Source organism: Ambystoma mexicanum, chromosome 6q (genome assembly GCF_040938575.1).
Source record: "Ambystoma mexicanum isolate Mex_15411 chromosome 6q, UKY_AmexF1_1, whole genome shotgun sequence".
NCBI lineage: Eukaryota > Metazoa > Chordata > Amphibia > Caudata > Ambystomatidae > Ambystoma > Ambystoma mexicanum.
Genome location: NC_090937.1, coordinates 1,558,935,368 through 1,558,947,899, shown reverse-complemented (window position 1 = coordinate 1,558,947,899; position 12,532 = coordinate 1,558,935,368). Strand labels below are relative to the sequence as shown.

The following is a 12,532-nucleotide window of genomic DNA, read 5'->3' as shown; positions in this document are numbered from 1 at the left end:
GAAATAGTACCTACGAAAAAGGATTGCACCAGCAGATACTAAGACAACAATACATTTAGTAAGGTCACCAAACCTTTTATGCAGCTTTTGCTAGAGGGTCTGGTCATATAATTTGAATAGTTTTAGATGGAGATAGGGTGTACTGCTAGTGGAACATTTCTACCCTCAGAAGATTTTGTTCAGTTGCTGGAAATAATGCCAGCACTATAAGATGTTGCCTGCTGGTTTACAATGGCAGAAATGACCAGCCACTGTTTCCTACCAGTCATAATGAGATACTGCAGTAATTTGCTGCAAGAGGGAGGTCTGTAAACAGAATAAGAACGTACTACAAGAGATATTTATTCTTCACAGGTCCCCTAAGACTTTGCCACGTTTGGCCTGTGGCCAGTTACATATTAAGAGAGCTCAGCACTCCCACAACGTTGAAGCACCAAACCATTTAAGCAAGCAAGCTAGGACCCCCTCCAGGACTGTCACTATCACACAATTTACACACAAAAAACAAAAAAAATCTACCATCAGATTTTAAGGCATTGTTTGTGTGCAGTGACAGGAATCTGAACCTGTCAAAGGGGGAAATTAGGTATTTGGCTAACCTGGGAAAGGAAGCCTACACCAAGGCATTTGCCAAGGCAAGTACTGCTCCTTTGACGGTGTGAGAGTTTGGAGGGCCTCAGTATGTCCCCTCTGCATGTGTCGGGCTACAGTTGGCGAGCACCACTTAGCACACCATACCATACCATACCATACCTGCCGGCCCTGTTCTGGCTAGTGATTTCTCTCTTCCATTACAGAACTGTAGAGCCCACAAGTCCACGAGGTGGCGGGGGGACCGTGCAACACACCTGCAAGAGGGGCGATGAACCCAGAGCCGGCAGAGCAAGCCCAAATACAGACTAGCAAACAGAATGCTCAAGACCACTTAAAAAGAACCCGGAAACGGACTAGGTTTGGCACGGACCACCATAACACTCTGGCAGGCCCATGTTTGAGAAGAAGGCAGTGCTTAAGAGGCGCTTTAAAGCCTCACACCTGTACAATCTGACCCTGTGGAAACAGCAAGACAAAGACTCGCCTGGGGATCCTGGTGGGTGCCAGAACCAAAAGAAAGAGGTGGCGGGGGATGAGGGAGGGGGGAGTTGAATAAAAGAGGATGCTCTGAACAGAAGTTTGTTCTGGTGAGGTCAGGCCAAGAGACCAGGTGGAGATAGGATGGTGTAGCAAAGCATGAAGGAGAATTTCAGAGTGTGTGCAAGGTGAAAAATTGGTTGGTGAAGGAAATTAGTACCAGTGTGCATGTATGGTGAGTGAAGGGAGTGACTGTGATTAAGTGTAAGAGTAGACCGTATATGTGAGTCAGTAAGCCGGGTGAAAGAAGGGTGACCGTGAAGAATGGGTGAAGTGTAGCGTGGGAAAAGAGTAGTGGGGACTATTAGGAGTGGAGAGTAGTGGGAGTGGAGTGTGGAGATCAGTGGGAGGACGGAGTGGAGAGAATGGGATGGGTTCCACCACAAATAACCATTTGACTCCCAAAATAGGACCAAGTATGTTTATTGTAGATCGCACAAATAGTTGTGTGAGGGAATCCCAGGTAGTCTTTAAGGCCAAGCAGATTCTTGGGGAATTTGGCACTAAGGCTGTCCCTCTCCAACTATACTTTCCCTCCTCCCTAGCCCAGGCGTCCGTAACAGGTGTTTATTCTACTGCAAGGTGACCCCTACGATCACTGGTTCTTTATAGAGTGATTGGTGTTCTACCCGAGACGATGGCTGCCTCCCCCCCCCAGGGGCCTTCTAATTTTCCCTCTCCTAGTGCTGCTTAGTATTCAATGGGGGATTAGGGGGTTATAGGGGTGATGCCTCCCTCTGCACCGTGACGCTGGCTCGCCACACACGCAAAGTCTCACTGGACCCTCTTCAACACTGAATCCGATTAGGTTGTCCCCCCCACTACTCTACTGTCCTTCTGATGTTACACTCTGCCTTTCGGGCGTATACTTTCCTTCTCTCGTTACTTCCACTACCTCCAACTACCATGCTGCTACTTTCACCATTATTATTTACTCCTCGTTCCTTCCTACTACTCCATCCCTTATCACTACCTCTCCTCTCTGCTTTTACCTCTACTCCACTACTGCTTCTCACTATTTCTGTCGCTCTACCACTCCTCACTACCAGTACTCCAGCTTTACTGCTACCACCACTATCCCTCTACTACTTTTCTACTTCTCTCGTCTGGTCATAACTGCGGCTACCCTCACTACGACTAACTCCTTTCTACTACTACTACTTCACTAATACTACCATCAACTTCCACTTATCACTGCCTCCTTTGTCCTCCTACCACTTCTCCCAATACAACTACTAATCCTCCAACTCCTACCTCCCCTATTCCAAACACCAACTCTCACATACAATTACTCCACGGATCCCTCTCTCCAGTAACCGCCACACTCCTCCATCTGGTCTCTCAGACATCCTCCACCTCCTGTCCTCACCTAAGTAACCCCCCCCACCCCACAAGATTGTTCAGACTCATTCTTAAATACTCCTCCCCTCCCCGCCCAGGATTGGTCAACTTAACCTGGCCAATACACTTGCTTGTCTTCCACAGGTGTGACAGGGGGAAGGGTTTATAAGCCCTGCCACCTATTCCATGCGGTTCTGGTGCGATTATGGCAAGCAGGTTTAAGTATTTTCCATGGGACTGCGGTCCCGATTTTATTAGACCTTCCTGCAGGTCCACTTTAAGTGACTTCAATTCACTGGTGGGCTAGGGGAGTCCTTCCTGTCATAGGACATCCATAAAGATCTTTTTTAATGAAACATATTCCTAATGGTTTAGTGGGTTACCAGGGTCTTCCTGTAGGCCCTTCATTTTACGACTCGCTGGTGGCCTAGTGGTTGTTCCTGTATGCGTGGGCTCCAGCTGACGTTGCCAGTTGGTGCTGCGATTTTCTCCCTCTGCAGCAGTTGGTGTTATCCCGGGATGCAGATCTGTTGTCTAGTGTCTTTGTTGGAGTCTCCCTCATGCGCTGGCTCTGCCCCCTCCACAGTACTCTGGCGTTGGTCCCACTTGGGCGGTTTTGCCTTGTGTGGCCTAGTTTGTGCCTGCTGGTATTTTGGCATTTTTGCTGCGGGTCCGGAAACCTGCTGGTCCTCTTTCTGGTGGTCTTCCTCGGCAGCAGCACAGTCTTCATCTGCTTTCCCAGTATTCCAGTGAAGCCATCACCCCATCTCTTGTCTGCTGCCGCCCAGGGCTCCCATGCAGTGCAGACGTTGCCTCCACTGATGCATCCTGCAGCAGCGCTCCAGTTTTCTTCTCGCACCAAAGACCGGGACGGCAACCAGGTATGGAGGGTTTGAGAGGGCTCCCGTGCTCTATTCCGGCACTGGTCGAGCTCCCTCTCCTGACAGGGCCTGAAAGCAGGCCCTGGTATAAGTAGTTGGAGGGGAGAGTAGTGTAAGGAGTAGAGGAGAGGAACATCGGAGGGTCCTTTCAAGGAAGAGGGAGAAAAAGGAAAGGTGGACTATGAAGAGAGAAGAGTAGGTGGAAGGTAAAGGAAGGAAAGAACATTAGGGCAAGGACTAAAAAATTGTGAGAAGAAAAGACCGAAAGAGACCTGGGTGACTGGAAGGTGCCACTAGATTGTTTTTCTTGTGGTGTCCCCAAGTTAGGCTCCACCTATAAGACCCAGGGGGAGTAAGATAAAGCCTTTATGAACTAACAACTAGGCAGCCAGATCTTAGACAGTAGGGGTTACCAATCTCTGGTGACCACTTTGGGATTATGGGGAAGTCTGGGCTAGGATGGGGGAAGAGCAGAGAATTACGAGATAAAGAGAAAGGGGACGGGGCAGCCCTTAGTGATACCCTACTCAAAATTCTAATAAAACCCTTGAACAATCTTCGAGAGTTGGTGTATTCTTGAGGACATCGTCGACAGTGCTTTATGCTTCGATATGTTTCGTTATAAGTCTTGTCACTCAGGTTATGGATTTAAGCGCTTGCTGTTGAAATCTTGCATTCAAGCTCCAGACCACAGATTTGAATCCAGACAGGGCCATCTCAGCCTTTAATCCTTTTGAGGTCAATAGATGGACTGCCATTAAACTGGAGAATAATTTATAATTTAACATATCAAACCATAAAGCACAGTCACAGATGACCTCAACTCTCGAAGATGAACGCAGGAGTATTGCAAACATAGTTTCAACCAGAAAATATAAGTGCTACTGCCATCTACAACTGATTGAATTATAGCAAGAGTAATATGGGTCCTAGTGAACTACGACTGGCTAGGGAACAATAATATACTTTATAATTATCATGATTTTAAGCATAGAGTGCTGTGGTGGAAAATGGCTGTGTTATAGGTGTTTTGAATTTTTGCATTGTTCATTTATTTTTCCTCGTGTAATTTTAAACTTTGTGAAAGGTTTCTCTTATCCATATCACAATCAAAAAATTAAAGACTAAAATATAAAACTGAAAATTCAGTATTTCAATGAAATCAGTATTATAACATTGGAGCAATATGAAAAAAAAATCTGTTTAACATGCGCACATTTTGGGATCTCGGAAGAACGCATATCTAGATATTTAGAGCAAAGCCTCCTTCTGTGCTAGAATTGACAAACCAATTTTGGAATACCTACAGTGCAAATGTATTTCTTTATACTAAGTCAGGAGGGTGATCGGTCATATTTAAATACACTTAAAATATGGACAAAATCAACCACACACAGAAATCCATGGTAGGGCACATACATCAATTCGACATTGGGCAGGGGACATTTGCTGTATTGAGTTTTTGTTACTAGTTTAATCGGTCACTGATGCCATCTTTAGAATTAGTCAGGTATTGCCACATGGAGGACTGATTATGAACTTTGAAAGAAATATGCACCTTTGATGCACTTCGAATACATGCAGGCGACTTACTTTGAAAAAAGGAAGGAATACAGCTTTAAAGTCTGCAGTATGTGGCATTTACAAACATTTCCAGGAATAAAGGATACAAGAATACTCAAAGCAGGTGTGCAAAAACAAGAGAACGTCGATGGTCAGGAAATAGAATTATGTAAATTGAACATATTTCTTTGCGCATAGATTTAGGAAAGCCATAGTTCCCAGCAGCGTCACCAGAATCATGTTGCTTACGTTTCCAACAAAAATGCCTCTATGTGGAAGCTGTAAAGTAATTTTCAAATGTATGGTTACTAAGCATCCCAGGTATTTCAACCAAATGTTCTTCTTGGTTATGTCATTACAACAAGGAAGTGATGGACTGGACATGTGACACTCCCTAAAACTGTTCAGATATACACGCCCGTTGCACAGCTTCCCATTTGGTACTAAGGGTGGTGAGCTGCATAGTAACCCCTCCGCCCCTATCCCCTGCCCGCCTCAGGGAAATTATCAGAATATCTAATCAATAGAATCTATCCCACATCACAATACCGCTGAAAAGAGGAGGTAAGGGATCCATACATATACAGACAGACCCTGCAGGAGTTAGTCGGCTACGGCTACAGAAAATTTAATTCAATTTCATAAGGAAGGAACGAGCTGGAGTAGATTTGGACGGGGGGGAGGGGATAACGTTTTTAACTCCCAATCCAGATTCAAATACGAGCAGAAGGAATCCAAAGCTATGGAGATGAGCCACAGTGGTGATACGTGGTTTGGAGCCTGGGAAAAGCAGATTTCCCTTCACATGTTCCAGACAGAGGGGATTGGCTCTTACTTTGGCAACATTGGAAAGCCTGTCCCGCATTTAGAGACTGGTGTTAAGCGCGTAATAAAAAGATTAATTAATTTGACCAAAATCGATGGCAGAAAAGAAAAACACAATCTACTTTGTTAGGTGTCTACTTCGAATACTCTTGGACAACCACTAACAAGCATAGCATGTGAATCTAGAACAAAGTCGAAAGCTGAGCAAAATGTATATGTTGCCCTTTGTTGAGCCCTTCATGGCAGATTCCCCTTCTATTAGGTAGTGCAGTAATGTGGGTTATGCCAATTTAATGGTACCCCATTTATCACCCCTTATCACCCCAGAAGAATGGTTTGAGTAGGTCGCGATGGGAATCAAACCTGTATCAAGAACACTACACACATCTAGGATGAGCACTTACCTTGCTGAACTAATAGAACTGATGCCCAAACTTCACCCCCCCCCCCTTAAAGGTGTGCAGAAGGAAATGAAAAGCCCTGCCGTAAGGCTGGCAAGACCGCATATCTGAGCTTCACCAATACTAAATTAATATGGTCAGAGAGGACAGTTGCAGATGGTGGGTGCAATCTTCGAGCACAAGGAGTTACTTTATATCAACAAATCAAAGTTACCTCATTGCAAACACATTCTGGCTAATTCCTACCCAATTCATAATACTCGCAAACCCCTAAGAACGCATGGTATTCACAAATCAACTGCATGCCCACATCCATGACTATTTTGAAGGCAGAACATGTACAGATTATTTTTTGAAGTTGGGGGAATCATTAGTCTTTATTGTTTTTAAAAAAATATGCTGCCAAACTTAGACATATTTAATCAATACTTCTTTCCACCTAGCAAGTCAATCAAAATAAAATATTCAATTTTACCTTTAAAGTGCCACTTCAGACAGGGCAGTAATATAACTCCTTCATGCAGCAATACTACGCAGGTATCACTGATCCGAACATTTCTGAGGCGCTACGAGGGTGTGGATGGAAACGGAGAAGTATCCGGTTTCCATTTCCTTTCTTTGCTGGGGTTATTACTTCATGTTAGGAATAAAAGTGTCCGGGATTTCGCTGTATACCTGCATTTAACCTACATAACTGGTGGTGAGCGACATGAAGGAAGAATGCAGAAATGATGGCTACCTCTCTGAAATTCAGAAGGATTTGGCACAGACCTTGGTATGTCACACTGTGTGAGAGCCTGGAAGAATAAAAGGGTATGAACAATGCATTCCTGGCACATAGACAGCGATGATTTGCTGTATCCGCAAATTTGGAGTATAATTTGTAAATTCTGCTGCAAGTCAGCAGAAATTCAAGATTAATGCAAACCTGGTACAATTATTGATTTTATATAATAAGTTCAAGATGGAATAAGTTACTTGCCTCCAGCATTGGCATCAAATAATTGAACATGCGGTTAGAATTTTCCATCATCAGGCTGGGACTCCTCAGTATCTTTAAGTAGTTTCATATAAAACCAGAAACTGCATTCCCTTTAGCGTTTTCTCAGTGTTTTGGGTAATTTGCAGTCTGAGCAACATGTGGGGCAGGCAGAGGGGTCACATGAAAGATACCAATGCTGGAGAACAGGAGTTACAGGTAACCAACTTATTCCTTCTCCAGAATTGGATCTTTCATAAGATTCACATGCTGTTGGAATAGATTACAAAGCAGTACCAAGCATGGACATGCGTCAACATGTAAAAACTATGAAGAAGAAGATGGCTCACCTTAGGCATACAGGTCAAGGACTGCTTGTCCAACACAGATCCGAATTGCCCAGAATCAAACACAGTAACCCATGGTTGAATGATGAACTCATAGAACTTAGCAGAAAAAGAGCCTTAGAATACCCATCCAGAAAAAATCCTTCCAGTGAAACCAAAAAAGAACTCCTGGCGATTTCCAAAACCTATAAACTCGTAGCGATTACTCACAAAGCTAGCTCCCTGAACCTTTGCATCCCCAATGCCGCCTCTAATAGAGAAGAGTTATTTTCTATCATCAGAGAGCCAGAAACTCCTATCCCTCCTCCTAGCCCAGTTATAGGAAGCAAAGCTTGGTGTACCACCACCCAGGGAGCACTAGCCTCCAAAATAAAAATACACTCCAAAACAAAATCCTGATACAAAGAAAGTCCCTAGCACATACCACTCAGCTCTCCCCCATTCCACTGACAGAGGTCCTAGAAACAATACCCCAATTTTGCTTCAATACAGTAAAACCAACTCAGGTATTGAACACTATAGCGTCACTCAAACCTTCCAATTACAAAGGCGATTACTTCCCTGCCAAACTAGTCAAAGCCTGTGCCCCTATGCTAACTCTCATCATCACTAACTTTATTAACACCTCATTCAACACGAATTCCATCCCAGCTAATATCAAAGTAGCGTGGGTAACCCCCCCCGCCTTAAAAAACCCACCCTAGATCCTACCATCCCCATAAACTACAGACCTATTACAACAACACCCTTCCTGCTTAAAATCATAGACAAAATTACTTATACACAAGTTCAATCCCACCTGGAAAATAATCACTTACTAGGAGACAGGCAATCCGGTTTCCGCCCCAGGCATAGCTCTGAGACAGCCCTATTGGATTTGAAAAATCGAATCCACGTGATCCGTCCGCGGTTGAATTTACCGCGGCTGAAATGTTTGCATGAGAAAGGTGCGAACTACCAAAAGTTTGCATCTTTCTCATGCGAACATACTTACATACCTACACCCTCACTGACAACCATGACACACCCCTCACCCACACCCTCCAAACACCCCCACCCCCAACATAAACAAACCCCACCTACCTTCTCTTCACGCTGGGTCCCTACGGCGCCAGTTCCCTTTCACTTCTGTGATCGTGAACTGACGCTGCAGGGTCCTTTTCTTTTTTTTTTCTTTTACAGAGGGCTGCAGAGGTTTCCCCCGCAACCCCAGCTCACTATAGTGTTAAGTATAGTGAGCGGGGTGTTGCAGGGGACACCCCTGCAGCACCCGTTTTATTTTATTTATTTTTTTAAATTTACCTGCAATGCTAGCACCAAAAGTTCGAATTTTTGGTGTTCCAACTTTTGGTGCAAGCATTTGTAGAACATTTTGTACATGCGACTGTTTAGATACAGTCTTTTTGTACAAAACTGAAAAATTAGATGGATGCCATTAGAGAATCAGGAAACCTATGTATAGTCTTATTGCTTGACCTTTTCGGAAGCATTTGATTTAGTGGACCAACTATGCTTAACACTAGCAAATAATTTCCATTTCTTCAAGGATGCTACATCCTGGATCAAATCTTTTCTCTCAGATCGAACTTCGAGATTAGCGATTGATGATGTAGCAGCCGACCCTATTGCTGTCCCCTTGGGCGTCCTGCAAGGCTCATGCCCATCCCCCACCCTTTACAATGCCTGCACTAAACTTCTCTTTGCGGCCCTTGACTCTATGGTAGTTATTTACACAAACTTCGTGGATGACACAAAAATACTCATCCCCATTACATGCGATCTAGAACAGGACACCATCTGTATCAACAAAATCTACTCCCTTATCCAGAGTTGGATGGCAGCCATCAGTCTATGCCTTAATGGGGAAAAACAGATTCTTATAGTAGGGGTTCCGTCCCGCATAAACAAGTTACACCCAGAATACACATCCATTATCATAGATGGTACACCAATTACCATTTCAAACCAAGTCAAAACCCTAGGGGTAAACCTTGACTCCAGCCTCACTATGTGCAAACACATAAATACCCTTGGCCTCTTGCACGGCTTACACAGCCAAACAACGCCGGAAAGTCGACCTTTCCTTACACCCCACAATTGCTTAACGCTGGCAAGAGCCCTCATCTTGGCTAAGATCGATTACTGCAATATACTACTCCTGGGAACCTCCAAGAAAAACAAATTGGAACTCTTACAGAACAAAGCGTTAAGAGCAGCATTAGGTATATGCAAAAGAGACCACGTTACACAACATGGGAGAGAAGATCACTAGCTGCCAATACAAGCAAAAATACTCCACAAAACGCTTACCATCACAGACAAATGTGTCACCGCCAATGCCCCGATCTACCTAAATCAATGCCTTTCGCCCAAACTCAGCAGCAAGAACACTTAGATCCAGCTCCAACACCCACGTATGTGTCCCCCAAATTCAAAAACACAAGATCAGGCAACTGATGTAGCTTCACTACAGCCGCCACCAGAATCTGGAACTCATTCCCGAACAACATTAGTAACAAGCCCTCCCTTCCACAATTCAAGACATTATTAAAAACCTGGCTTTTCAATAAATACTAACTCACTTTTTCTGCACTGGTATACTATGTAACCTATACCGCTCTACCAGATTCTATTACAACTTCGTCTGTCATTAACAAGCATATAAACCATGTAACAAAGAAGTTTGTGAAAGTGTTCATGTAACCATACGTTTTCTAAAAAAATACTCTTGTAATATTACGCCGTGAAACCCATGGGTTTGGGCGTACAATCAAATGCAATAAATAAATAGAAACCCTGAATTCCTATTTTATTGTAGAATAAAAAGTGTGGCCCGAGCTCATGAGCAGTGGACCACGGTAGAGTGAGTGGGTAGCCAGCGCATATGCTGGCTTCTTTTAACAGTAGCGCAGTACTGCGAGTTACGTCTGAGTCAGTCTGTCTATCCATTAGGATTAGTCCTGGGTCAAGCGTTATTGAAAAAGCCACGTTTTGAGAGATTTGTGAAATTAAAGAATTGTGGGGGCATTCAGGATCGAATTCCAAAGGGTGGGTCCGTGACAAAAGGAGGAGGATTTGTGGGTCCTCGCTTTGCAGGAGAGTTGTGATTTGAGGCAGTAGGTTGATTTGCTGCACGAGAAGCATATGTCATGGAGCAAGTCAGTAGGAGGACTCTGACCAGAGGACATGCAGTCAAGATGTTTTATTTAAAACATAAGAAAATGTCTTTCTAGCCTCATTACTAAAAGGGAGTTCCCTTCCCATCAAAACTAGTCCAAACAAAGAAATAGTCCCCTGTCCAAATTTATCTGCTAAACTGGCCCTGCCACTAGGAAACATTTACAAGGAAAACTAGGCAGAGGGCCCTGCACGCAGCATGATTTCAGCCCGATCGTCCTCACTCTTTTAGGTGCCTCTCTCTTGGTACTGTATCACTTAAGTGTCTGTAAAAAATGCAGTTCTTGGTTCTTTCTAACAAGTCACCGGTTTGGAGGTGAAAAGTCTTGAAAAGGCTCCTTTTGGCCTCTGATTCAGTCAGGGTGAGTGGTAGAAGGGGCACTTCACTGGGCTCAACACTAGGTGAACGCAGTTACCCATATGCCTATGAAGGAGTGCACCAAATGAGGAGAGGACTTCTAAACCCAAGAAAAATAAGGCACTTAATTGTAGCTTTCGAATGATGGTAAAGCGGAGTGAAGATTTTTCTAGAAAATGTTGAATAAAATAAGAATTTTGTACCCCCAACTCCATATATGCAGTAAATCTTAACACAGCCTCCAAGAATGGAGCTAAGGGAGGCCGAGCCTATTGGCTGGAGGGTAAAGGACTCAAAGAACACTGAAGTTAATGCAGTTTGTGGTTTTCTATTAAATTGCTTAATATTAACAAGGATTCACAGCCTGACAACCGGTAATATTTTAACAGCATGTGAATCTTTTTATTTTCGTTATAGTTTTCAAAACCATAAACAACACACACATTATCAAAACCTCACACAGGTAAATACCAATGGCAACATTTCAAACTGCAAGCTAATAGCCTGCCATAAAAAGTAACTCTCCACATATACACAGCACACCATTTATATCTCGCCAAGAGTCAAATATCAGTGCAAATGTTGTGCCATGGTTAATGCATTAGACAATACAATCATTATCACCCAATGATGACATCAATTTCTTCAAAAAGATTAAAAAAGAATAAAAACCAAAAAACCAATTAGTTAAGGTCAGCTCAAATATCCTATTTAGATTACTATCCCATAATCAAAGTTTCACCTAGCATAAGTTTCACAAAGTCTAAAATGTGGCAAAAATGTTAATCAGCGAGATCTACGCGCATATTTAGTCTCACATTCTAAGATCAATGTTTCAATGGCATCAAGAGTTTGACAAATTCCATCATATCAGGGAATACCTCTGCTGTATCCCACGGTATGAAGTGTACATAAAATAACAAATGAAAATGCAAAAACGCTGAGTGGATCTTCCTACAAGGAAAAACACTTCACTAAGAGTAGCGTTTTGGGATTCCTTATTATAGATTTGTGATAGTTATATACCTTATATTGCCTTAAAATGTCATGCTGGATATCCCTATCCCACAAAGGTTTTCAGTTTTGCCTCATTAGGATTGTATACCAATTCCTCAAAATCTGATTTCATTTCGGCTAAATGATTAGCACATTCTTATTGAAGGTTGTCAAGCTCTGGTGAGGTGTTTCCGGGACACATTTCTCCTAGGTCTATAAAAAGATATATTTGGAGGTTTTAATAGTTTACTAAATATTATACATTTTTTGAAAGCTTTCTGGAATTTCACGATTGCAGGCACATTCCACACAAATTAAGAGTATTAGGGAGGCAAGAAGCAAGATGTAGGGGTTTCCTCTTTTAAATACCTTCCATAAATTTACTTCCAATTCGTCAAGGGCTTCTGGCTGCAGCGTATTGATTACTTTCGCCCGTATGTATGGATCTGGTGGAAACTTCGCCTTGTAGACATTTCTAAGAGGATGTATGGAAAAAGCACAAAATTGTATGCATATTTTCTGCATTTGCTCTG

At 43.2% G+C, this 12,532-nt stretch overlaps 1 protein-coding gene across 3 annotated transcripts in view; it reads right to left on the bottom strand.

Annotated features, from left to right (window-relative positions):
* Nucleotides 1–12,532, bottom strand: part of ADISSP (adipose secreted signaling protein) — a 627,791-nt gene that overhangs the window by 279,402 nt on the left and 335,857 nt on the right. The gene's annotated exons all lie outside the window — the stretch shown is intronic.